Below are 27,733 nucleotides of genomic sequence, written 5' to 3' on the forward strand. Positions count from 1 at the left end.
ATTATGATACAAATTAAAAATCGTTTTGAAAGTATGGAGTTAGTAAAAAATTATGTTGCAATACCAGAACCGGAAAAAATAATAATATGTCAAATGCTGATATACATATAAAGTGAAAAACTCATAAAAAAATATTCGTCTGTACTTTCTTTCCCCAACTGCCGATTCAATATTGTAATTTAATAACACTTATTAAACGATTTATCAGCAGACATTTCTATTAGACAATTTTTTATTTGACTTTACAGAAATTTTTCCTATATTTATGTTATTTTTTACCCTGCCAGCTGCCTCTACCGAAAGATCATTTAGTAAATTACGAATAATAAAAGAAATGCTATTGGTCAAAGTATACTGTACTGTGAAATCTTACAATGTTGGCTATTGAGCATAAATATGCCAGTAAAATGAATTTTATTAATGATTTCGCAAATGGAAAAGCGCTAAAAGTAACATTTTAACCTTTTCCGTAAACTATAGTATATATTTTTTTTATTTTTGTCAATTTTTTTTAATAAGTAGTATCAATATTGTAATAATAATTTTCGTGTTTTTGATGTTTGTAAAATTATAGAGAAATCGTAAATAAAGTACATATTTATGTTATTAAAATTATTCAATTTTTTTATATTATACCTAATTAAAATTTATTTTAATAAAAATAAGGGCCCAAAAAACTTAGCTACGCCACTGATCCTATGAAACACCTACGGAATTAACTGAAACGTCAGGTGAGGGCCAGGCTACCATGTACCACAAAGGTAGCTCAACTGGTCGTTGCTCTGTAGGAGTAATCGGGGTTACACCCCTGCAATCTATCGTTTGTTAGAGGTGAGCCTACCCGGAGGGGGGGGGGTGAGTCGCAGTGATTGTTGTGGTGTTTTCTGGCGCAAGGGCTACTTAGGCCACAGCGGCCGAAAGGCACTGACATGTTATTGAACTGGGTAGTAGTGAGGCGATTTAAAACCGACGTGTTTATTTTGGTTAATCGTAATTGGGGTGGGATTAAGGCGCTTGGCAATACCTAAATCACACCATAGTAGCACCAGCGTAAAGCTGGCACTGATCTAAGAGAGCCTTATGAAATAAGAAAAAAATTCAAAAATAAATAATAAGTACTTATTTTCATCAAGCCCACGCAATGCATAACTCAAGTAACTTTTGTTTCAGCACTCTGAAATTTATAAACTAGTAACGCCACCGCAATTATTCTTCCCCACTCCCGAAACAAAGAGTGGGCTCCAATCAAGAAACACGTTTCCTTTTATAAACAGCCACCCGATACAAGTTGGGGTTTACAACTTCAATGTTCTTACAGCAATCGATATAATAGTGCTAAGTTAACAAAGGACCGTGAAAGAATTCACGGTCCTTTGGTAGCAGCTTATGGATTCAAACGTGTAATAAAATATAAGAAAATAACAATGGATATTAATTTTATAATAGTAAATGATACAATAACCATATATCAACCCCAGGGGCTCGCATCTGGTGAGGATGGGCTTGGTACACCCAGGGTCCTGAGCTGGATATCATCACATCTCTTTTTTGCTGATTCTCTCTCTCTCTCTCTCTCTCAGGGTACTCAAATTTTTTTGGCTGGTGCAGCATAAGCCGCAAGCTTCCTTGCACAATATGGCTAATAATAATAATTTATCCCAGGAAAACGGTATGGTTATTACGTAATTTTTTGTTATGGTTGCAAACTGTACTTTTGGGCCGCTGACTCCAGCTTTCCTATAATTTCTCCGTGCTGCGGCTCAGGTTTCAAGTTCTCCGGCCGGCCCAACAAAGGGCCAAGTTCAAGTATAAAAAAAGTTAAATTTGCGGCATACAATAAAACTTTCTTCCTACGAATAGTACCAAACTACTTTTCTGGGCTAACCATACGTGTACGAACTTCCTATTGGTCGGCAGGCGCATGTTTACTTCCACTTCATCTTTAACTTGAATTTACTACATGTATAGACATTTTGACTAGTATCAAATGTACCTCAACGGTAACAACTCACTAGCAACAACCTTAACTTACGATCTTTGAGAGCCATTCTTAGAGACTACACAGGATCAAAAAAAGTGTAATTTTAAAAAAATAAATAACTTTTTTGTAACTATGTTTTATGAAACTTTATGAAATAAAGTTTTAAAATTTTATTAAAATTATTTATCTGTCTGTATATAAAATATTACTTTCAAATTTCAAAAGCCATTCCCCTCTTCCTCCCGTAAATCTCCGGCCCAAGTCTGTGAAAGAGTTCGCAACCCTATTTTTTGTGCACATTCTGCTGGATCACAACCAGCAGAATATACTTTTAAAAAGCAGTTCTTGGGAATATTTTGACGAGTAAAAAAAATATAAATAAATTTTCTGCTTATACTCCGGGACGACCAAACGGCCAGAGGACTTTACAAGATACACAGAATACAAAAAACAGCATCGTATTTAACAGTCACGGGCTTGAACCCCCGTCACTCAAGGAACGTGTACTTGTGCACCCGCGCGCCTAACCACTAGGCTACGGCGGCCTTTAGTAGGGGAATTCTTGGAAATAAGAAGCTGTTGCATAATTTTTATGCTAGAATCCTAAGTAAAGGCTCCTAACTGGAGAGCTTAAATTCTTTAAATAACTAAATAAAAAGTAAATATTTTAGGATTTTCATCTTCGTGGAATTTGGGGTGAAATTATACGCCCCATGATTTACTTCTTGCGTAAGGCTGTGGAAAAATGAATACATTGTGAAACGACATTAAGTTAAAACCAAGAGGAGATCATTTATGAGGACTCGAAATAGAAAATCTTACGAAAGGGAACGCTCGTGAATATAAGTGATGAGCATAAAAGCGTATACAGTACTGCATATGGTATTATCGATGAATATGACGAACAAAGTACGACATTCTTGCTTTCCCGCGCATATTCCGAAACTCGTTTATAATTCTGGATCCAAAATACAAACACAATTTCATACGTAATAGGCCGAAGCCTTCCTGGGTTAGTGTACTATCAAAACTGAGAATTTAATTCAATACATACCACTATTTACAAAAGCCAGCTGTTAAAGAATATCCAGATATTATCTTTAAAAACTTGCTGGTTTAACTCAAATATCATTAACTTCTTAGCAATACATCGTCAGCTATGCTAATTAACCTTAGAGCAAAGTAGAACTATTTTATTATAGTAGCAAAGTTATCCTAGATCAAAATATCCAAGGGCATACATTAGAAATAGGCGAAGTGAACGAGGGCAGGTGAGAAACTACCTAGCCTAATCCCTGTCCATGTACAACTTACAGTTTACTTACCTGAGGGCAGAGCAAAAAGAATTCGTTGACACTGTAGACGTGGCCGCAGTGTTTTTAGAACCGGTTTGTTCGAACGATTCTGAAGAAATTTCCCTTACTAGAGGGGCGTATAGGGAAACATGACGTCATGAGGAATGCAGCTGATAGACGAATATATCAAATGGAAGGAGATACAAGATTTGTTGTGCAAGATTAAGTACCACAATAAACCACAATTTTTTTGTGATAGAAAAGAACTGTATTATGATTTCATAAATGGTTGCCACTATCTGTATATCAGGATCTGCATATTCTTAATTTTATTATAAGCTTACATTCCATAGTAACTTTATATTTCTTCGCATATGCATATCGTAAGTAATAATAAAGTTGCCATCTGTAAATACCGTTCATATTTTGGTACCGTCAACCTCATTCACTGACCTTGTATTGTAATGAATCAACACTGATACAGTATCATTTTCATACCGGAACAATCAATAACATCATTAATCGGAACAATCAATAACATCATTAATCGGAACAATCAATAACATCAATCAATAATAGTCATTCATACGTACAAGTAAAAAAAAAAATAAGAGTCGTGGAAATCTGTAGTGTTTAGAAGTAGCAGGAATCAATGCGGTGTCGCTCTTCCGTGTTCACTTGCTGACTTTACTAAGCCAATGAGGTTTTGGCCGTTTCCCTAATACGAAATTTCCATAATTTTTTTTTTTTTTTATGAAAACCCCAAACACAAAAGGTATCAAAACCTATAGTACAATGCATGGGTTGATAGAGAAGTATGGGGGGAGGGGGTGCCGGAAACTTTGCTCTAGAGACTAAACATGGGTTTCACCACTTCAAGCCTCCAATAAGCAAAGTGGTGGTATTTCACCGGTTGATGAAAGTCATCTACCACCTACATATAACAGCAAATCCATTACATGAGCTTGCTAGTAACGAGCCGCCAAATCAACCAAATTTTAATAAAGATTGATTAAATTTATTAAAATTATTATAATTTTAGTATAAGTAAAAGCTGGCATTTTATAATTCAGCACTCTGTAAAATAAAGAAAAAGATATCAAGAGATGTTAAGAAAGCTGGGTATCATCATTCTTCTTTTTTTCTTGGTGATTCCCTTCTATTTCTATTTCTCTCTCTCGGGGTAATTCAGACATTTTTTTTTTTTTTTTTTTTTTTGGGCTGGTGCAGCATAAGCCTCAGGCTTCATTGCACCATATGGCTAATAATAAGAAACAATAAAGCAATCCAGCACTCGTATCAACAACCTCATTTAACTTTAAGAATCCTATGCGCACACAAAAAAAGGTGACATTTCTCTCTTTATAAGATGTTTACTGGATTATCTTGTCCTTTAAAATGTTTTTGCAGGCAGCAAGATTTAAGCCGCATTGATTATATAATGTAATGGTTTTAATTCTTACAATAGAACAAACTTACCTTTGCAACAGTTGCTCTGGTATTGCACTACTTTCAAACAGTTGATCATGCTAAAACGCTAATCAGCCATTTCTCTAAAAGATGAAACAGCTATGACAGCCTGTATCAGGATTAACTTGTCCCTTATCAAATGGCAGGTGGTCTCCAGTGGCAACACACAGCCATCAACAGTTGTAAAGAAGAAATTGTTCAATGTAAGCTGCTAATGCCGTATATTGACGTTGTAGAGCGAATATCATCTTTTAAGGGCACAAAAGGTGATACAAAGTATAGTTGTACACGTTGGCACTAATAATATTAAGAGTAGGAGACCGGCAGAATTACTTAACAAGTACACGTCACTGTTGAACAAAAGCCGAGAATTAGGATTGAATTTGAAAGTGTCTGCAATTCTGCCCAGACACGATAGGAAGGAGTATATGATGAGAGCCTTGTCGATCAATTCGGCCCTGGAAAGATTGTGCAAGGCTCAAGGGGTAGAATTTTTTTCAGCCTGCACTGTACTTGTTAACAGGAGAGACTGCTTCTACAGGGATGGGATACACTTAAATAGAAAGGGTGCAAGAATATTTGCTGATGCCATCGAGGCAGTGTTAGGTGGGTCGGAAAACTGCTAGCTTGGGGGGAGACAAAGACCAATAGATTTAGAGTAGCCACTGGCAGAGGTGAAAGAGATTCTTGCACTGCTTCTATTAGAATGAGCAGAAGCCTGAAAAACAAGATGCATGGTATTTCAGAGACTGCTGGGAGCCATTGCGGTACAAGTAAACACATGGGTTGTGTTAGGGTGGCTAAGAATAGAAACAGGTGCAGGTATACTTGCATGTACACCAATGCTAGGAGTTAAGTAAATAAAATTGATGAATTTGAGGTATTGCTCAAAACATCAAAGGCAGATATTGTTGGGATATCAGAAACGTGGTGTCACACAGATAAAAGGGATGCAGAACTGCAATTTGGGGAGTACAACGTCTACAGAAAGGATAGACAGGATAGGAAGGGGGGAGGGGTTATGCTATTAGTTAAGAAACACATAAAAACCAAGGAAGTGAAGCCAGTCGACATCGCTGGACAGTGCAGTGTTGAGTCAGTTTGGTGTGACATAAACATTGGGAGATCAAAATTGAGAGTAGGAGTGTGCTATAGGCCTAATGACTCTGATGAGTATAATAAGGAACTGTACAGGGAAATAGAGTGGGCCAGTAAATCAGAGAGTCTTATAATGGGAGATTTTAATTTCCCAGATATTGACTGGAATTTGGGGGCTGGTTACTCACACACTAGCAGGGCTTTTGTGGATTTATTGGATGATTGTTTTCTACATCAGCATATTCGGGAGGCAACTAGAGTGAGTAATACTCTTGATTTGATTATCAGCAGTGATTCTTCATGCATTAAGAATCTGCAGATAAATGAACCACTAGGTGGCAGTGATCACAGTGTGCTGAAGTGGGATTTACTCAAAGAGGTAACTACCATTAGGGGTAAAGGGAAGGGTTATTGCTTCCGTAAAGGCGACTACGATGGACTGAGACAGTATTTAAATTCTATACAGTGGGACCAACTGATGATGTTACCAACAGCAAATTCAAAATGGGAAGCATTCAAAGAACTTATCTTGGAAGCTACTAGGATTAACATACCAACTAAGAAATATTGTTCAAGGTTTAGGCCAAAATGTATGTCAGATGAACTAATGAGGCATATGGCAGAGAAGAAAAATGCATGGGATACTTACAAATTAACACACATGACACAGAAGCCTATGATAGATACAGGTTGATATGCAACCAAGTTACAAAGGAGGTTAGGCAGGGGAAGGCAGATTACGAGAAATCCTTGGCAAGGGATGCAAAGAAAAACAGCAAAGAGTTCTTTACTTATGTAAACTCTAGAAGGAAGGGGATGAATCAGATTGGTCCGCTTGATATTGATGGGTCAACTGTTCATGATCCTGCTCAGGTAGCTAACAAACTAAATGAATATTTTGCATCGACATTCACACATGAGGAGTTATTCAGCGAGGGGAATGCCAGAGGTGTATTTAACTCTAGCAGTAAGCTACAGAATCTTGAAATAACTGGGAGTAAAGTGGAGGAGAAACTGTTGAAGATAAACACAAGAAAGGCACCCGGGGTGGATGGGATCTATCCAGTTATATTAAAGGAGGCAGCAAAGGAAGTAAGCAAACCCTTAGCCATAATTATGAGAGCTTCCTTGGACTCAGGGGAGGTACCCATAGACTGGAAATGTGCAAATGTGACCCCAATTCACAAAGGAGGATCAAAGGCTGACACAAGTAATTATAGACCTGTGAGCTTAACTTCTGTTCCAGGAAAATTAATGGAGGCACTGGTTAAAGAAGCACTGCAGGATTATTTAGACAAGACTTCAGTTATAGCTCAGACACAGCATGGTTTTGTTAAGGGAAAGTCTTGCCTGACCAACTTGATTGGACACTATGATGCAGTCACAAAAGAACTGGATGCAGGGAATAACTTTGATATTATATACTTGGATCTTAGAAAGGCTTTTGATACTGCTGCACAAATTGGAGCAGTGTGGCATTGGAGACAAATTGCTGCTATGGATAAAGGGGTGGTTGAGGGGGAGAAGACAGAGAGTGGTAATCAATGGACACTGCTCATCGTGGACTGATGTTATTAGTGGAGTCCCTCAGGGCTCAGTGTTGGGTCCATTATTGTTTTCTGTATTTATAAATGATATTGATGATGGTATATCAAGCTTAATGTCCAAGTTTGCAGACAATACAAAGGTTGGCAGGGTTGTCAAGGACACTACTGACACTATGCTGCTGCAACAGGATCTGGAAAGGTTGAGCAGATGGGCTGAGAGGTGGCAAATGAAGTTTAACATTGACAAATGTAAAGTACTACACATGGGAAACAGCAACCCCAGAGCAACGTATCAACTCTGTGGTACTACACTGACAGTGGTAGAGAATGAAAGGGACTTGGGCGTGGTTGTGCAGGCAGATATGAAGTACTCTGAACAGTGCAGACGGGCTGCAAGAGTAGCTCATGGAGTATTGTTAATGATATACAGGAATTTTTTCCAGCAGGGATAAGGAGGTGATTATTCCATTGTATAAGGCAATGGTCAGGTCACACCTAGAGTACTGTATACAGGTCTGGAGGCCTCATTTCAAGAAGGATGTAGAGCTGCTGGAACGAGTACAGAGAAGGGCAACAAGATTAGTGAATGGAACAAAGGGGTGCTCTTACGAAGAAAGGCTTAAGTTTTGCAAATTACAGTGTGTGGAGACTAGGCACCAGCGAGGTGATTTGATAGAGGTGTATTAAAGCCTTGAATGGTTTAAGCATGCTCAATGCTGATGGGATTCTTCCTCTAGCTCAGAAAAATCACCTGAGAGGGCATAAATTCAAATTGTGGAAAGACAGATGTAGGATAGACGTGCGGAAATTTGCCTTTAGCCAGCGGGTGGTTGGTTGGTGGAACAGACTTCCATCCCTTGTGGTGGAGGTTGATAGCCTAAATAAGTTTAAGGCTCAACTGGACAGGTATTTTGAACGAACAGAGGGGTGAAGTGGAAGTGGGTTTTTTTTTTTTTTTGCTGATGCTGCATAAGCTTGCTTTCTTGCATCAAACGCCTCTACTAATGCTAATGCTAATGCTAATGCTAATGAAACAGCTATGACAGCCTGTATCAGGATTAACTTGTCCCTTATCAAATGGCAGGTGGTCTCCAGTGGCAACACACAGCCATCAACAGTTGTAAAGAAGAAATTGTTCAATGTAAGCTGCCAATGCCGTATACGAAATCAGTTTTCCAAGTTATAGCTAAATCTATTTGTATTTTTTTTTTTATTCTGTTTTGTAAATTAACCTTTTGTTTTGTTTCTTTTGGCGAGGCCATCTGTTTCAACGTAGTGCAATACCAGAACAACTCGTTCTAAATGCAAGTTTGGCCTGCTGTGAGAATTACGACCATTACACAATCTCTCCTTTACCTCACACCTCAGAACAAAGATCAGGAATTACTTTGCATTAATAGCCAGGGTCACCAGGAGGGAGTGGAGCCTGAAGAAAAGGACACTAGCCCTATTCTATAAGACCTTCTTCATTCCGCTTTTATCCTATGCCGCTAATGTTTGATATAAGAAAGCAACAACGGCCATGAACAAGCGTAAATTGGATGAAATTCAGCGTTCCATTTTACTAACAACCTCGAGAGCATGCCGTATGGTCAGCACCCACGTGCTCCAGGTCCTTGTGGGATCTGGAGCACAAGGACCTGGAGCACGTGGGTGCTGACCATACGGCATGCTCCAGGTCCTTGTGGGATCTCCTCCCCTGGGTCTGAAAATTGTGTGCTGTGGGCTGCTCTACCAGTTATCAAAAGGAAGGGTTGCCACCTGCATTGGCTTCACATCCGACCCTGCGAACACCAGAAAATCTGAGGCACAACGGCTTACCGCATACCTGCAGGAAACATGGCAAAAGGGGCAGTGACACGAAAATTCTTCCCCAAAATTCAACAAGTCTATCCACGGTCCCCAGCCTGGTTTTCACCTGGCTTCCATACAACGTTTCTCCTCATTGGACACGGCTCCTTCAGAAGAAAGCTCTACGCCTTCGGTATCTCTGAGACTCCGCGTTGTTCCTGTGGACAGGATGAAACTTGGGACCAGCTTATCCACGATTGTCCCTTATATGAGGATCTGCGACGCATATTAATTACGAAAATACACTTCTTGCAGAGAAACCAAGAACATTAGATTATACAGAATGAGGACTACTACCGTGCATTTACCCAATTTGTACAGGATCTCTTCGCAAGGCACAGAAACCTTCCACTCCCTTGAGAATCATAGACATTAGAACCATAGACCGATTATGACACCTGCGCAAACCAAGAGAAGGGATCGTTTGACCTACTACCTCTGGGAAACTATCTGGATCCTAGTGCAACAGGACTCCGAGGATGACATCTGAACCTTACCTCGGACCGGAAAGCAGTCTCAACTGTCCAATGAATGACCACTTCTGTATAATGCGATCGACCTTTCTCCGATTGAGACGACGACACGACCATACTAACTACTGTGGACTTAACTGGATTGGATGCAACCGTGGATGGGTCTCCGCTCCCATGCATAGCCACTTTCAACCTAAACTGAGACACCTTATCTGTGATTCCCTGGATTTGACCAACCTCCACAAGACCATTCGCAGATTGCTGTCTACATGTCATTTTGTCGTTCTGTGCCGGGTGCCTTGTCTGGTCTCTCTTTCTCTCCCTCTTCCCGGTGGGATTGGGGGAAAGCGACGGTTTCCGTATACCCCCCTTTTCTTCTCCTGGTGGGGCATGGCTTGCCCCACTGACCCCTTGAGGGTACCTTCTCTATTGTCCCCATATTTCTGTCTTTCGGCCCAGTCTTCAGTCTACCCCCTACTCTGTATAAACCAACAGCGGACGTCCCACACGTCAAAAATTAAAATATCAAACCTTTCGGCACTATTCACTTTCAGAGTACAACCCTCACAGAGTGCTCTTTTTTTTTTTAGGTCCTAGCCACTGAATTCTCAGGAAATTAGGTGGCAGGAACTGCCAGAGTAAAAATTTAAAACTGGTCTATCTGGTCAACCTCCCCGAGGTTAAGTGTGCGCAACGTTGTGCCCCATCGGGGACCCAGCGACTAACAGGCCAGAAGAACAACGGTACACGACATTACACACCACAAGATCCACACGCTATAATCTCTGGCCTTTACAGCATACTCTATCACATGACAATGAAAACTACACGGGGATGGGGGAAACCCCTGGTGCCGTTTGAACATAAACACACTTTACTTTACTTTACACAATACATACAGTTCATATCGTGTTGTCAGCAAAAGTATATGAAAGAACAAGAGTCCCACAAAACAAATTATAACTTCTCTGAGGATATGTACCGTTAGCTATATTATAACTTTGAATTTCTCTCTTTTAGGGTGTATAAATTATATTGTTTCCGCACCCTACGCCTTATGTAGATCATTGAATTTTCTGTACCCCACTGTATATTAATTTATAATTTCCCACATTTTTACACCCTTCTCTTCAGTTTATGTTAGTGCACATCTTAATTTTTCTCTTTTCTAATTCGCCCACTATTTCTTCTTTTCTATTAAAAGGCCTTCCTTGCATTGCATGTTCGTACAGTTCTTACCCTTTTCTTGTTATATTGAGTTTCCCCTAATCCATTCCTAGTTGGTTCCCTATTGTCAGTCGCGTTTCTGTCCTTAAATTTTCTTTTAGCATTTTAATTTTACATCTAAAGAGTGGGTTGTTAGTCTTTCTCTTTGATGATGAATAACACTTCGTCTTAGATCAGAGACTGAAAATCACATTAGCATTAGTAGAGGAATATGATATAACAAAGCAAGCGTACACTGCAAGGACAGAATTCAAGGAATACTTGGTTCCTGGGCAACACGACGCTGTCACCCCTTTCGCTAGTGGACAAACCCACCGCTTGGCAGGTATATAGGTACACTTTATCACTGCATTCACGTAGACGGTAAATCGATGTTAGTATGGATAAACATTGTGAGTTAATGCACTTTGAAAGAGGGATAATAGTGGATGCCCGACGTATGGGTCACTCTATTGCGGAGGAGGTAAAGTGTAAAGTGTGATTAGGGTCAAACGGCACCAGGGGTTTCTCCCATCTCCGCGTAGTTTACAATGTGGGTGAACCAGTTGACTGGAAAAGCCAGAGGTTGAAAAGTGTATGGACTTTGTATACAGGGTGATTCACTACCAGTGCGACGACAAACTTGCAGGAGGTGTAGGGGGCACAAAGACGAATCGGAATCACATAGCATTGCAGGGTCTGAAATGTCCGGACTCTTGGCTCTGTAGAATGTGATTGCAGTGCAAGTGTATTGTGGGGTTCAACCACATGTATCTGTGAATAATCGACGGATTAAAGTAAATAATTTGGAAAAGATATACCATTTTATTTTTATGAAGGCATTTATTGAAACCTATAGCAATGCATAATTGAAAATCTAAGATTATTAAGGTTTTATAAAATTTTAGAAATTATAATAATTTTCGATTTAATTTTTTTTATAATTGTATACTATAATTGTATTTTTGTAATTTTATCTTGAATTTGTATTTCGTTTTTCTTATTAATAAAATTTATTATACAAGGTGTCTCAAAAATATTGGTACAAACGTTTAGGGGAGGTAGGTAACATATAAAGGAATGTGAATCGCATAGGAACCCATAACCGGAAATGCCGCCGTAAGTCGGTAGACGGCGCTGTTCATCAGTTCGCGAGAAGGAAAATTTATGGTTTACTCATTCAAGCAGTAGTCGCCGCACGAAGAGCATGCATCGATATACGAACTGTGAGCTGGCAGATATGCACCTAGTGTATGGATTAGCAGAGGGCAATGGACGAGCCGCTCAACGAATTTATGGAGAACGCTTCCCAGACAGACATGTACTGAACCACCGTTTGTTTGCGCGTGTGCATCAAAATTTGTGCGATTTTGGGTCATTTAGAGGTAACAGGAGTAGTGCGGGCAGACCACGTTCGACGCGAACTCCCACCATGGAAGAAAGTGTGTTGAATGCCGTCCAGAATAATCCTACTACCAGCTCAAGTGCCATTGCCTCTGCCTTAGGAGTGTCTCGTTGCAGTGTACAGTGTGTCTGACACGACGATTCCGTACACCCCTTTCATAAAATAAAAATAAATTTTCTGTTTATACTCCGGCACGACAACCAAGTCAGTAGAGTTTACAATAAATCGTCAATACAAATATTTATCGTATTTAGTGGTCACGGGCTTGAACCCCAGTCCACTCAAGGAACGTGTGCTATGCACTCTCGCTCCTGACCACTGGGCTACGTCAGGCCTCTCCAAAGGGTTCAGTTACTGCTCCCCCAAGGTCATTTTGCACGTGTGGCTTTTGCGCAGTGGTTTCTCCAAGAAAGTGTTCAAGACTTGAATTTTCCAGCCTATGTTTTGTTCAAGGATGAGGCTTATTTCACTCGGGAAGGCTTATTCAATCAGCACAATGCGCATGTGTGGGCTCACAACAACCCACACGGTGTGCGCCCCCGGCACAACATCGCTTTGCAATAAATGTGCGGGCAGGTATGGTCGGTGACTGCTTAGTCGGCCCATACCTGTTACCATCCCGCATGAACTTCGCTAAATATCGGATCTTTCTTGAACAAGTTCTACCAGGGTTACTTGACGATGTTCCAGCAAATGTGAGACGCAACATTTGGTTTCAACATGACGGGGCGCCTGCCCATTATGGAAGGTGTGTTCGTGACCATTTGAACAGACGTTTTGGGCGTCAATGGATTGGCCGTGGTGGACCCGTTGCCTGGCCCCCACGTTCACCTGATTTATCGAGCCTTATTTCCTTCTGTGGGGGGGCCCTCAAATCTATCGTGTATGAATCGCCGGTGGAGATGGAAATGGATCTCGTGGCGAGACTCGTCTGCGCTGCTGCTACTGTCAAAGAAACTTTAGGTGTATTCGACCGTGTCCGCCAATCCATGCTGCGTCGGTGTCACGCATGCATCGCGTCTCAAGGTGAAACCTTCGAGCATCTGTTTTAACATCATGAAATGCATCCATCTCGTACTCCATTGTTAATATTATGTCAAATAAATGTTTGCCACTAATTACTGTCTTGTGTCATTTCTGCTTCTTGTGCCTCTGCTACTACTTTCCCGTGATGTTTCCAGTTATGGGTTCCTATGCGGTTCACATTCCTTTAGATGTTACCTACCTCCCCTAAACGTTTGTACCAATATTTTTGAGACACCCTGTATATACGAGTATTTTTAATATTAAAATAAATAACATAAAACTTGTTAATCCTAAAAATCGTAGAAATTAAAAAAAAGTTGGCGAACGTGTACCTCATAGATATTTTATTTGACCTACCATTGAAAAAGGTTGCCCACCACTGCATCAGCGTCATTAGGCCTATAAAAACTACTCTCATTTTTGTTTTCCCCAGTGCTTATGTTACACCAAACTGACTTAACATTGCGCTGTCAAAATGTCAACTGAATGTACTGCCTTAGATTTTATGTGTTTTTTTAACTAACAGCATAACCCCTCCTCCCTTCTTATCCTGTATATCCTTCCTGTACACATCGTTTGCCCCAAATTCCATTCTACATTCCTTATATCTGTGTGACATAGCGTCTCTGATATTCCAACAATATTTGCCTTTGATGTCTTCACCAGCATTTCAACTTCATCGAATTTATTTACTATAATCCTAGCATTGGTGTACATGCAAGTATACATGCACCTGTTCTGACTCTTAGATACCCTAAAACAGCCCACGTATTTACTTGTTTCATGATGACCCCCAGCAGTCCTTGAAATCCTCAGCACATTGCTTTCAATGGATGCTGCTCATTCCAATAAAAGCATTGCAAGAATCACTTTCTTCTCTGCCTACGGCTACTGTTATATTAATCTATTAGTCTGTGAAACCCCCAAGCTAGCACTTTTCCGCCCCCACCTAACACTACCTCGATAGCATCAGCAAATATTCTTGCACCCTTTATATTGATGTGTATACCACCCCTATAGAAGCAGTCTTTCCTGTTAACAAGCACAGACCACGTGGAGAAACATTCTACCCTGTGAGCCTTAGACAATTTTCCAGGACCGAATTGATTGACGAGGTTCTGATCATATAGTCCCTCCTATTATGTCTGAGCAAAATAGCAGACACACTCAAATTTAACCCTAACTCGCGACTTTTTTTCAATATTTCACGGACTTTATTGGCCTAAAGGTATATGTAAAGTGGCAGCCTATAGAATGGATGATACAGTTACACCAAGAAACAAGTTGCCATATGAAAGCCCATTCTTTTCCATCAAAGCAACCGAATCTGTGAAATATGAACTAAAAACCACGAACATAACGAAACAGGCCTACGCGCTCTGGATTCATTGAGGAATTTTATTGTGTATATATATATATATTTCTACTTTATCTGTACGCTCTGTGTTTAAGCCACAATAAAATTCCTTAAAAACCACGAATATAAATACTGATACCACAAAGCTGCCATGTAATTTCTAAAGTTTTACCAAAATAATATTTTTATTTTAAAATTAAAATGTGTTTGCCTTCTGGTGTCTGTAGTGTACAGGCTTAACTTAAATAGCTCATTTGGGTTGAGTAGTCACAGAAATAGTTCGTCCGCTGGAATGCTTTGTAACTTTCTCCTAAAGAGACTGGCGCAACTGCCGCCAAATTTTCTGTTCGATATCTTTTGAAGATTCAATGCGCGAAGCATAATATGATATGATTTTAAATTAACTATATAATATCAGTGACGCTTCTCTAGTAGAGAAGACTACTGTTATTTATTCTCAGTGGATACCACCACCCAGACGGTTACCATTTAAAAGCTGTTGGCCGATCATCGGTGGGTGGGTACTCTGATAATGCAAACATGCCATCACGGTTTCGAAGTGGTTTCAGAATATGAGAGATGCCAAATGGTGTACAGAATGATACAATATTTGAAGATTCAATGAGCGAGGCATAATATGATATGGGTTTAAATTAACTATATAATATCGGTGTAGATACCCCATAGTTTACCCATAAATTAAACTACGTACGTAGTGTAAAAGCATCGTTTTTAATTGTATCTCATATTGTGGCTACCTTCACAACGAGATACAGATATTGCACTACTTCGAATAAGTAACGCTTCTCTGGTATCTCGTTGTGCAGGTACACCGATGTTCTATATCTTATACATGGTGTTCCTCTTGAACGTCCTTGATTTTAAAACTTCGTTAAAATTCATATGATGTACATAGCTTCATAGTGGAAGCCAGTAGAGGTGGATATGGTCAAGTTCATTGTTGATGTTTCGTAACGTGCTTTGACCGAGCTGCTGTAGTTTGTGAAAAAAAATGGTGTCAGTTCAAAAGCAAGAGTGCAGGAAGTGGTGCTGTTTGCACAGAGCAAATCTGTTTTCATGGTTCAAAGGTAATTTACGCGTGTGTTCAACGAAGATGCACCTGACCCAAAGTCTATTACTGCATTAGATATTTTTCTTTAGTGTAGTATTTTTAATTACATTGAATTTTAAGGAAAATCATGCCTAAGAGCAGCAAAGCAAAGGGCTAGAGCTAATGGGGTGTCATGACTCTGGAGAGAACTGACTGGGGGCTTGGTATTGGCCCATTTTAGTAGCAGTGTACACTCGCTTAAGGTTTGCAGATGAGGTCCATATTTCTGCACCATACAGAATGGGGAGGTAGATGGTGGAGATGATGAATCTTTTAACAAGGGGAGGGGATGTCGAACGTGTAGCAGCTGCTGCTTTGAGATCCACCTAATATGAGAAAATTTGGTATTGATTTTGTCAATCTGGTTGACAAAGGACATCTTTTTGGTTATTTTAAGTTGATTTTAAATTAACAAGATGGTTATTTTAACTCAGACCATGACCCAATCCTAATACAACTGGAACCACCAATCCCAATTTTTAACGCAAAATTGGTGATACGGAGAACAATTTACAGTCCCAAATATCTCGATGTTTCCAAATGCATTACAGCAGCATCTCTCATCCCATGGTATGTTCTTGAGTCATGTGATACCCTTCTAGCGGTCGATCTGTTAACTAAATGAATTATCACGGTAGCTCAATACGCAGCCTTAAAGACAGTCACAATCACTCCGCACTCTAGAGCATGGTGGACTCCACATCTAAACTTCAGCTTTCAATTAAAACAGCAACTCCATAAGCAATGGAAGCAATCTGACGAAATTAATGATAGAATAGTCTTTTCAAGAGCAAGAGCCATTTTCAACCACAAAAAATCCCAGTCCATCAAGAGCTATTTTTAACGGTTGCTAACAGCGAGAAAGACACCATACACAGAAGAAACTACTAGTTTCCCTGAACAACTTGACCCCTAGAGATGGATTGACTTCATTATCCGATTTGAAGATGTTGCAGCATCCAACAATAATTTCGACCACATATTCAATCGTAGTAGACAGGACTCGCTGACATCCATTATATATCTAAACACCAAATCATAGCAGCCTTGAACTCAACCCCATCCTCTACAGCTATGGGTACAGATGGAATTCCCCAGTTGATGCTGAGATGCCTGTATCCATATGTCATCCAGCCCCTTGTTAGCATCTTCAATGCAGTACTAACCAAACACACTTTTCCCCATCAATGGAATGTCTATCTGGTAAGGCCGCACCCAAAAATAAGAATGCCATGATTAGAGAAACACTTCAGACCCATCAGCAGCTCCTCATATCTCCTGAAACTACTAGAAAAGACCCTACTGCCAACTATAACAGCTCACATACTTCTAGATGCTCCACCACAAATTCATTCATCATTACCAAACAGGTCCACCATTACTAATCTCCTTGCCACCACCACCACCCACAGCATCCTTACAGCTTTTGAGAGGAAAGAACTCCTCACAACCTACCTCGACATCGAAGTAGCATTTGATGCCGTTCAAGTACCTGCCCTCCTATGACCGCTTGAAGACCACGACTCCATAGGGGAGGATGCTTTGAATTTCCTCTCATCACTCTTTCAGAACCGTACAACTATACTCCATAATTCTGAAAAAAGCTATACTAAGCAAATATCTACAGGAGTACCACAAGGGGAGTCCTCTCCAGCCTCCTCTTTACTGCCATTATTTCCCCTTTTATAATCCAGAGACCAGATATATTTTCTTATGCTGACGATTTAAAAATACTGACCACCATACAAACATATGCAGACCCCAACATGATCACGAGGAAATTAACAGTGTACTCCTCACACTAGTAGGCTACCTCAAACAATTTGGCCTTAATATCAACCCAGCAAAGTCTGAATGCATGCTCTACTCCTTGAAAGAGCCCACAATCATCTCGCCAAAGATTAATGCAGTATCCATACTTCCCGTTTCATGTCATTTAGATTTGGGGGTGGGTTTTGACACAAAGCTGACATTTAATCATCACATCGAAAAACTCATCAGGCGAGCGGCGCACCTGAAATGGAGAGTGAAGCACCACCTTCATTACGTCTCAGACAAGGTTACCGCAACAAAATATGTCAGCACCATCATATACTCCCCGCTATTTTATGCAGCAGAAATTTGGGCGTCGGCAGCACCCACGAACACAAAACCCATCTGAGCAGCAGAGTATTGGCTCCTCAAGTGGGTAACCTACAAATACAGGATACCACCCCAAGCCCATACGACTGAAATGGCCCTGGCCCAGGAAATTCCCAGGCTGCCCTCTCTCATTGAACAAAGGAGACTGGTAATCACGATAAAGATGCTGACCGGTCTCATCACATCTCCTTCGTTCTGGGATCTCTGTGGCTGGAGGATTACACCTGCCCAGCTCCGAGCCACCCAACAATTTGCCCTCTTCACTCACACCTTCACTTATCAGACAAAACAGCCCATTAAAGTTCCTCGCGTCATGGACGGGATTCGAACCCGGGTCTTTTCCATGCGGTATGGGGAGGGCCGTGACGCTTCCTACCCTACCAGATGCTCGGAAGAATCCAGGGCATCGATGCCGATTTAGAGAAATTTGCTGTTAACCGACACTATAGGAAGATGATTCTGGATCCCACACTTCCCATTCCCTCCAATCACTCATAATAGACAGAGGGCGTCCTCGAAGCAACCTAGTGACATGCAAATTCACCCCAGGTTCCCTCCAATAAGGAATAGTCAACGACTGTCCGGACAGTCTGCATAATGAAACGCCTTCTCGTCATCGCATCCAAGCCAACATGCCCTGCACTCGCCACTTTAATGCTCTGATTAATTACTGAGCATACCGGGATAGGAGTCAGCTGTGTGTGCATCAACTGCTTCTGTTCATGCTGTTCCCCACAAGAGTTGCGAAGACTAAAATCGGGACTTTCAAGTGTCATTTTGTTAATTTAATCTAAATGTTATGTTACACCAGTATTTCATTTAATGTAATTTTTTTGTCATCTTAATATTTTTATGTAACCTAATACCAACATGGAAGTCTCTCTCTCTCTCTCTCTCTCTCTCTCTCAATATTCCAACTAAGCAACAAATACACAGTCAGGTAAATTATGATTATTGTTTTTTGGCCTCATGCATGAACTTTGCTATATGTGGTACAGCCATAGATAAGTTTTCTTGTCGGCGGAAAGTTCAACTACTCAGCTTTCCCCACCACTAATCCTCCCTCAAGGTCGCCCCTTACATCGAGGTATCCAATTTAACCGTAACTGGGTGTGAAGTGTATAGCTTCCCCACTACCACACTACCACACCTTTCATCGAGACATAAGTGAATTATCTGGCCAACTCTCGAGAATTAAGTCAAACATATAAGTAACGCTTCTCCGGCCTCAATCCTTACAAATATGGAAAAGAACCCATCTAATATGATGGAACAAGTATGCAGCATATGTAACGTTGTAAAGAAATACGCCATTAAATGCTCGCGATGTGGAAGCTTCATTGGGAGCTGCTGTTCCCAAGTTGACATCGTGCGCTTAAATGAAAGCAGACGAAAGAAGTTCCTCTGCTCAAAATGCAGGTCCCACAATGAGAACAATAGCGCAGAACAATGGGAAGAAATAAATGCAGCGGAATCTCACGTCATTGACAGCGGCGACTCAGAAACTGAGGAATCTAACCCACATGTTTCCGACAACCTCACTGTAACTGAGCTGAACGGGAAGCTTAGTGGCTCATTAATTGATATCTTAGGTTATGACGCATGCCCATACGATTGCGAGCACAAGAAAACATATGATGATGGAAATGATACTCTTTACTACATGAAAGAAATAGGCTGTAGTGGGGCTCGGAATGATCAAGAAAGCAAAACAGATCAGGATTACTCTAATCATAAGTCACAAATGCTAAAAGAGTTACTCGAGGAACTCCTTCTTCCGATCTACAAAACTCTGCAAGAAATCCAACAGGAGAACCATGAATTGCATGAACAGAATAGAACGTTAATAGCCAAGCAGAAACTAATTTATGGTAAATTAGACACAGTCCTAACTCAACTACGTGCAATTAACGGAAAAATCGGACGAAATATCCCGATACTCGAAAACCCACAGGCTTGCCCAGCTGGCATTTGAAAAGTTCCAAGAGGGAAACCGATGGAGAACCCGCACAATAAATCAGAACGGAGGACTACCCTCAAAGGTAGGGCAGAGTTGCAAGACACTGATCCCTGCAAAGAGCAGTCACCCCTCAATTTTTTGATAATTCAAAAAATCAATCCTCCAATAAAAGATATGCAAAGTCCAGGTCGGAAAATGGTCCAGGGACCCAGCTCTACTTCCTCTGAAAACCAAGATCGCATTAAAAAGAAATGAACCCCTTCATCAGAGGCAAACATGAAAGGAGAATGATGTTGCATAGCTGATGATCACTGTCACAATCTGCTCCAGGAATTGTCTTTGCTGTGATTATACTGGAACGCCACATTTTCTGAATAAGGATGTAATCAATGTGATTCCTTGTTTTATGATTAGGAGATTTCCATGTGTAGAGTCTTCTCGGGTGTTGCTGAAAGCAGGCGTTACCTATGAAAAGACTGTTCAGATGACAAAATTCAATTAAACTTTCACCCCGTTCATTTCTAGTGACAAAACCAAACCTACCACATTCCGGACTATAAGAAACTATCTTGCCTACTTTTGCATTGAAATCACCCATGAGTATCAAAACATCCTTTTTTTGGGGATCTGATCAAGAGCTGACTTACGATTTTCATAATAAACGTCCATATCTTCTTCTGTGAATGTTGATGTCGGTGCATATTCAACTAAAACTGTGAGATTTACTGGCTGGCTCTGAAGTCTAATCGTCATCATTCTACTATTAATAGGATTGTATTCAAGAAGAGACTGTGAACATTCCTTATTCAAAATGACAGCGACACCATGTTCTTTTACTTGGTCAATTCCAGAAAAAACAACCAAAAACCCATTTCCAGTTTTAAAATGACCTTGTCCTGTCCACATGTCAGTTGCTCCTAAAATGTCAATTTTATACCTATCCATTTCATTGATTACCATATTCATCTTGTATTCTTTTAAACTTTTTACATTCCATGTGGCCACGTTTATCTTCTTCCTTTTATTAATTTCCTCTTAGTTTATCCTCTTCCTTAAATTTAATTTTGCAGGCACACAGTGGCATCCAGGATCTGGTTAACAGCAGTTTTTGGAGTTATTTTTGTTATGGTCCCTGCGGCATCAGATAATGTGACGGTATGTCATTGCCTACCAAATGGGCAATTTTGTAAGGGCCAGCTTTATTCATAGGAAGAGTCATCATGTATCCGAGATTCACGGGAAGAGAAAGTTGACTACAGCAGAGCCCCGCTTATTGCAGAAAGGTTGATTACAACTAGTTTTCGCTGGTTTCCAGAGGTCGTCGTTTATATGTATATAAACGGAAATAAACGGATATCTCGGGTGTTGCTGAAAGCAGATGTTACCTATGAGATGTTACCTATGACTGTACAGATGGGAAAATTCAATTAAATTTTCACCCCGTTCATTTCTAGTGCCAAGACCAAATCGACCACACTCTGAACTAGAAGAAACTGTCTTGCCTAATTTTGCATTGAAATAACCCATGAATATCAAACGTCATTTTTTTGGGACCAGATCAAGAGTTGCTTGGAGAGTGTATGTATTGTGCGAATCTTATGAAATAAATATATATATATATATATGAAGACGGCTGTGACTGATAGGTGAAGGCACTTCCTCTTTCTGATTGTTCTGTGTCGTCGAGAAGAGGGATGCTTAGCTTAGGTAGGGCGTTTATCCCACTATTTTAAAATCAGAAAACGAAAACGAGTTCCCGATTTAAAAACGGCGGCAAGTTGGGGGAGGGGGAGGGGGAAACACCCTAAGCATATCAACCTAGGAGGACAGTGGGCGGGGAAAGCAGTGGCTCCTGCCAATCACTGTTTTGTTCCTATCCGTTTGTCGAAATAACGGAGTCACAAGTTGTCAATCACTGCTTTCCCACTGTTTTTCTTGTCGCCATGTTGGAGGGTGTACACAGTTCTGGATGTTTTACCACATATTTTCATGCTGATTCGCACAGCCTTAACCCCCAATGAATATATTTCTTACGTTTTAAAATATTCGTTCCTGTATTTCAAAATTTAAACTCCTTTCATGTAGCGTTAACCGCTGCATAATCTTCTGTATTCTTCGAACGCGATAACTGTTAAACTTTTATTTTAATATTAGAGCCTAAATATTTACCATTACAGACATAAAATATGTGTCTAATGAATCCTCTTTACCTCTTCTCCTTATGGTAAGATGTATTTTCAGTTTTTATTCTTTTAACCGCCAAATTTTAATAAAACTGAGAGTACATTTTAACACAGCTACTACCGCAGCGCCACGGTATAAACAATCTTGACCAGCACTTCAAGTAAATTCATCAAATTTATTTAAAATGCTCGTAGTATTGCTGTACATGCAAGTATACACGTACCTGTTCTTACTCATAGTTACCCTAACAAAGCCCATGTATTTACTTGTTTCATCATGCAGTCTTTGAAATCCCCAAGCACCTTTCTTCCAAGGCTACTTCTCCTTCAAGTAGAAACAGTGCAAGAATCACTTTCAAATCTGTTCGCGGCTATTGTAAATTTATGAAATCTATGTATCTCCCCGAAACTAGCAGTTTTCCGATCCACCTAACACTGCCACGATAGCATCATCAAATATTCTTGTACCCTTTCTAATTAGGTGTATCCTATCCCTGTAGAAGCAGTCTCTCCTGTTAAAAAGCACAGACCACGCTAACGGCTCCTGGGATTTCTCCCATCTCCGCGAATGTTCTATGTATTGGTGACAGTACCCTGTCAAAGCCAGAGATTTAGAAGTGTGTGGGTCATGTGTAGTGTTATATGTTGTGCCCATTGTTTATCCGGCTTATTGGCCGCCAGGCCCCTAATGGAATACGTCTGTAATTTGCGTGTCTTCTGTGGACGATTTGCTGTTTACTGAACGAATAACCCGAGTTTCCGGGAGAAAAACCACGACTGCCTCGCCTACGATCACCGAACTCAGACACGTTGTCAAAATGTACAAACAAACAATTATATTTTAAGGTCGCCTAGAATTTCTCCCATATACCCATACTGTATATGTATTGTGTCTGTAAATTGCGTGGTTTTTTCCCCAAGACAAAAGTCAGGTTTTTCTGGGGGAAAATCTTGCCATCTACGCCTGATACCGACTAACTCAGCCACGGAGTGAAAAAAGACCATTAAAGTTCCTTGCGTCATCGGCGGGATTTGAACCCAGTCCTTTTAGACGCGGTGTGGGGAGGACGGTGACGATATCACTGTGCTACCGCGCAGACTGTCAAAAGGTACATAAAAATTCCTGGCGTCATTGATAGAATTCGAACGTAAGTCTATTCTACGCGGTGTGGGGAAGACGGTGATTCTGCCAACTGTGCTACACACGAGGGCGCCAATTCATACAAGTCGCTCAATTTAGGAAAATATACGGATCTGTTGTAACGTCTGCGCTGGTAGCACAGTGGTATCGTCACTTTTCACTCCGTGGCTGAGTTAGTCGGTCGCAGGCGTTTTTCATCCAGCAAACAAACAAATCGACCATAGAACACACGCAATTGACAGACATAAGACACAGCATGGCAGATGAATTTAATTATTCGGGTAGCCTAAATATAATAGTTTTGTTTTTTTTTTTTTTTTTTCCCAACAAAAAGATTAAAAAGAGTGGTATCGTCACTTTCCTCCCCACGTCAGATGGAAAAGGCCCGGGTTCGAATCCCGTCGATGACGCGAGGAACTTTAATGGGCTGTATTCACTCCGTGGCTGAGTTAGTCGGTCTCAGGCGTAGCTAGCAAGGTTTTCTCCCACGGAAACTAGGGTTTTTCGTCCCGCAAAACAGGCAAATCGACCAGAGAACACACGCAATTTACAGACATAACAGAATGAACGTCAGATGAATTTAATTATTCGGGTAGCCTTAAAATAATAGTTTGGTTTTATAGTTTGGATCTGTTGCGCGGGTGGCACAGTGGTATCTTCACCATCCTCCCCACACCAGGTGGAAAAGGCCCGGGTTCGAATAACGTCGATGACACGAGGAACTTTAATGGGCTTTTTTCCCTCCGTGGCTGAGTTAGTCGGTCTCAGGCGTAGATAACAAGGTTTCCCCCCAGAAACTGGGGGAAATTTTCTTGTACGTATTCCAGCAAAACGGATAAATCTATCATAGAACACACGCAATTAACGGACATAATTCACACATGAATACTAATACTAACACCTGCATATATTTTGATATTTACAAAACTCGTGGTATTTCTGGTGCTAATTATAACATTCCAAGGCCTTTTTTTTTATCTATGATGAAATGTTTTTACATACAGTAATGAATAGACATACAAGTTGGTATCCTGCATCAGGTCTGTAATAAGTCAATCGAAGTTGGTTACATGGTATCGTCATATTCAACGTTTCCCCAACAGAGAAGACTATTGTTACTCATTCTCGGTGGAAATCACCACCCCCAGACGGCCATTTAGGGATGAAAACCTCAAACTACGGAAAAGTTACTAGACATACAAGTTAGGGCATTGCACAGAGAAGTAAGATATAAGAGGGTATGTTAATACTCTGTGGTGCATTGCATCAAGTCTGTACTTACTTTACTTGAAGTCAACTAAAGTTGATTATATGGCATCGTTTTATTTGCATCTCATATTGTGAATGCCTTGACAACGAGTTTCTTGTTCGTTATACTTTTGCCCTCGTGGATAGCACAGTTGGTAGAATCGTCGTCCTGTCCACACTGAGTGGAAAACACCTGAGTCGGAGTCCCGTAATGACGTGAGGACTTTTTAATGGCCTTTTTCACAACATGGTTGAGTTAGTTTGTGTCGCTCGAGGGTGGCATGGTTTCTTCTCTTGGAAACTCGCGTTTTTCTTCCAGCAAACAGAAAATCGACCAGAGAATACACAGTTTACAGACAGTATACAGTATAAGGAGCAATATGGCCTCAGTCGCTGATACTCCTGAAACCCTACAGTAACAACAACAATAACCTTATATTTCGAATAAGTAACGCTTCCCCAATAGAGTAGAGTCAGTAGGCTATTGTTTTCAGACGTGTTCTCAAAGTTAAGAACATTGTGTTTACATATCATTGTATTTAAAAAGTAGTTGTATTTAAAATATTTGCATCTACAGTTTTTTGTGGTCCGTGGCCTCTACCTCAAATATGAAAGTGGTTCCTGGTTTCCACCACAAATATAAAAGTGGTCTGTATTTGCAAATAGATTGGGAAACGCTGAAATTTGACACTGACATTTTTGCAGGATTAAAACTTGTGGCGCCATCTGGACTTCAGAAAACAAAATAATAAAGCATGGCCATAATCATGAATTTGAACGAATTGTAACTTTCGTGGGTTATTTACATTAAGAGAAAACTAAAATTTAAGCTGATAATTGCCTTTATAAAGAACATCCTGTTCCTCAATTGATACCGGCCTCTTAATCACATGCACAACTCCTGTTGGTGGTCAGGATGCCCAGGCAAGGAAGAGAAAGGAAATGCAACTGAGCAACACCCATTATATAACAGAGGGTATTGAATTTACCCCGATAAAGGAGATGAAATCACTGACTCCCAATCAAGGGAAACACGTCATTAGAGTGCGATAGCTCCTCATCAATAAAGACGACGTCATTAGAGAATGCCTGATCGGGGATACGCTCTGTAATTGCGTGACGTCATCGCTCTTTTCTCAATTGCCTGGACATCATCCTGACCACCGAGAGCAGTTGTACATGTGATTAAGTGCAACTATAATTTTTCATCACGCACAGGAACGTGATGAAAAACTGTAGTTATCTCTTAAAAACATAGCAATAACTTTGAAGTTTTAGTTTATTATTCCAGATGTAATAAGCAGCAGATGTAGATTCATAGTATATCAGATTGTGATTAATCCGTAACAGCAAGATTGCTGGTAGAAATGGCACTGGTTAAAATTTTTGATGCATAATAATCAAGAGAATTGATGTGCGTATATATCAGTGCAGGAATATGAGCTTAGAGAGGTTAAATGGTATTGGTTTATTTGATGTAATTGTAACGGTTTTTTTACCTTTTTTGTTTGATTGCAATATCTATGAGGTAGGGGGGGCATGTCCTCCCCTAAGGAAGACAGTGAGATAGAGATGGAAATAGAAATTGGTGATAGAAGTGCGGCCACGACTGCACAGGCAACTGCCAGGATGTAGGCGGCATCAATGAGAATTGAAAAACAGGAAACAACGGAACCAAGTTTAATGGAAGAAACTGAGGGATACTATTTATTAAAAGGATCAAAGAGGAACTTCAAAGAATATGGGTAAAAGGACACGAAAAGACATTAGTGGTAGTGAAGAAAGAGAATAAAAGACTATAGATGATGTTTGGAGACATTAGGATACGTACAGACTTACAACAGTTCTTATTTTGTGATTTGAATAAGGTTACACGTGCTGCTATGAATTTCATAGCAGCATGTTAAGGATACCTATGCTTCAGTATTAACTACAGATGTGAAAGAAGTAGCTAAACAAAAAGAAACTTTTGCAGTGATGATAAAAGCGGATTGTGACAGTATAACAAGCGAACATGAATTAATGAAGAGCAATTAATGAAGAATGTTAGACCCGCTTTAGTTAAAGTTAAAGCCACGAGAAAGGCAAGGGAAAAAGGCGTCCTAATAGAGACGGATTCTCAAGCAGATATAAAGAAAACACACAAATGCCAGAAGATTAAAGACATTGGCTTGAGAGTGGAGATGCCAGAAAACCTGGTTTCAAACATGGTTTGAAAGTCATAGTATGTGATGCGGAGAAAGTCATGCCTGAGGAGGAATTCTTAGAGCAGCTGCTGTCCAACAATTTCCATGAAAAAGGTTTTGTGTGACAAGATTAAAGAGGCAGAGATTGCAAAGCACTGCTTCCATATGATCTTGATGTGGCTCCCGGTCTGCTCCGTGGTGGTCTACATCTCTGACTATAGCTAGAAAAGCGGTGAATCGAACTAGGAGATTGTTTCAGAGAGCTAGGCTTTAAAGAACACAAAGAGAAGCGAAAAATTTAAAGGATAGATATATGAAGTTTATGCGAGAGAATGTTTCTATGATTAAGACTGCCAAAAGAAGATCATGGCAGAAATATGTTGAAATTAAAGGTAGCAAAAACCCACAGGATATTCCTAATCAAATTTTATTTGATAAGTTAAAGTTAGATAACGACATATAAGCAACAAAGAAGCCTGGTAAATTTGGAGCAATAAGTTGAAGTGATACAATCGAGGAGATTTTAACCTCTTTATTTCAAGTGGACAGAGATGGATTGGATAGCCTGGCACAGATGCAAATCAGAGAAACTTTGTGTCTAGCAAATCGCCGCAACTAGACAAAATAAAGCGTATGTGGGTGAGCAGCATGTCGAGGAGCTCTCAATTGCTGAATTAATTGAAGCAGTAAGTTTGAGTAAAAATGGCAAAATTCCAAGAAAAGATTTATTGGAAGTTGAGATTGTTAAAAGGTTTTCAAAAACGAATGGAGCGATAATTATTGCAAAAGTACAATTCTTACAATTCTAAGATCTAAAAAAACAACCAAACTATTATGTTAGGCCATCGGAATATTTTTATTTATCTGCCGTGCATTGTGTATTATGTCCGTAAATTGCACGTGTTCTATGGTCGATTTGCCTGTTTTTGCTGGACGAAAAACCCGAGCTGCCGGGGAAAATAACCTTACAATCTACGTCTAAGACCGCCAAACTAACTCACTAACCGACTAACTCAGCCACGGAGTGAAAACAGCCAATTAAAGTTCCTCGCG

At 40.3% G+C, this 27,733-nt stretch overlaps 1 protein-coding gene across 1 annotated transcript in view; it reads right to left on the reverse strand.

Annotated features, from left to right (window-relative positions):
* Cad87A (cadherin 87A) overlaps positions 1 to 3,362 on the reverse strand; it is a 778,434-nt gene extending 775,072 nt beyond the window's left edge. The window contains exon 1 of the mRNA XM_090378948.1: positions 3,307 to 3,362. The gene's annotated coding sequence lies outside the window, so the exon portion shown is untranslated. The remainder of the gene's footprint in view (positions 1 to 3,306) is intronic.
* Positions 3,363 to 27,733: the final 24,371 nt, after the last annotated feature.

The sequence above is a fragment of the Mastigoproctus giganteus genome, chromosome 8, assembly GCF_048544385.1.
Source record: "Mastigoproctus giganteus isolate SK-2022 chromosome 8, ASM4854438v1, whole genome shotgun sequence".
In the NCBI taxonomy this organism is placed as follows: Eukaryota; Metazoa; Arthropoda; class Arachnida; order Uropygi; family Thelyphonidae; genus Mastigoproctus; species Mastigoproctus giganteus.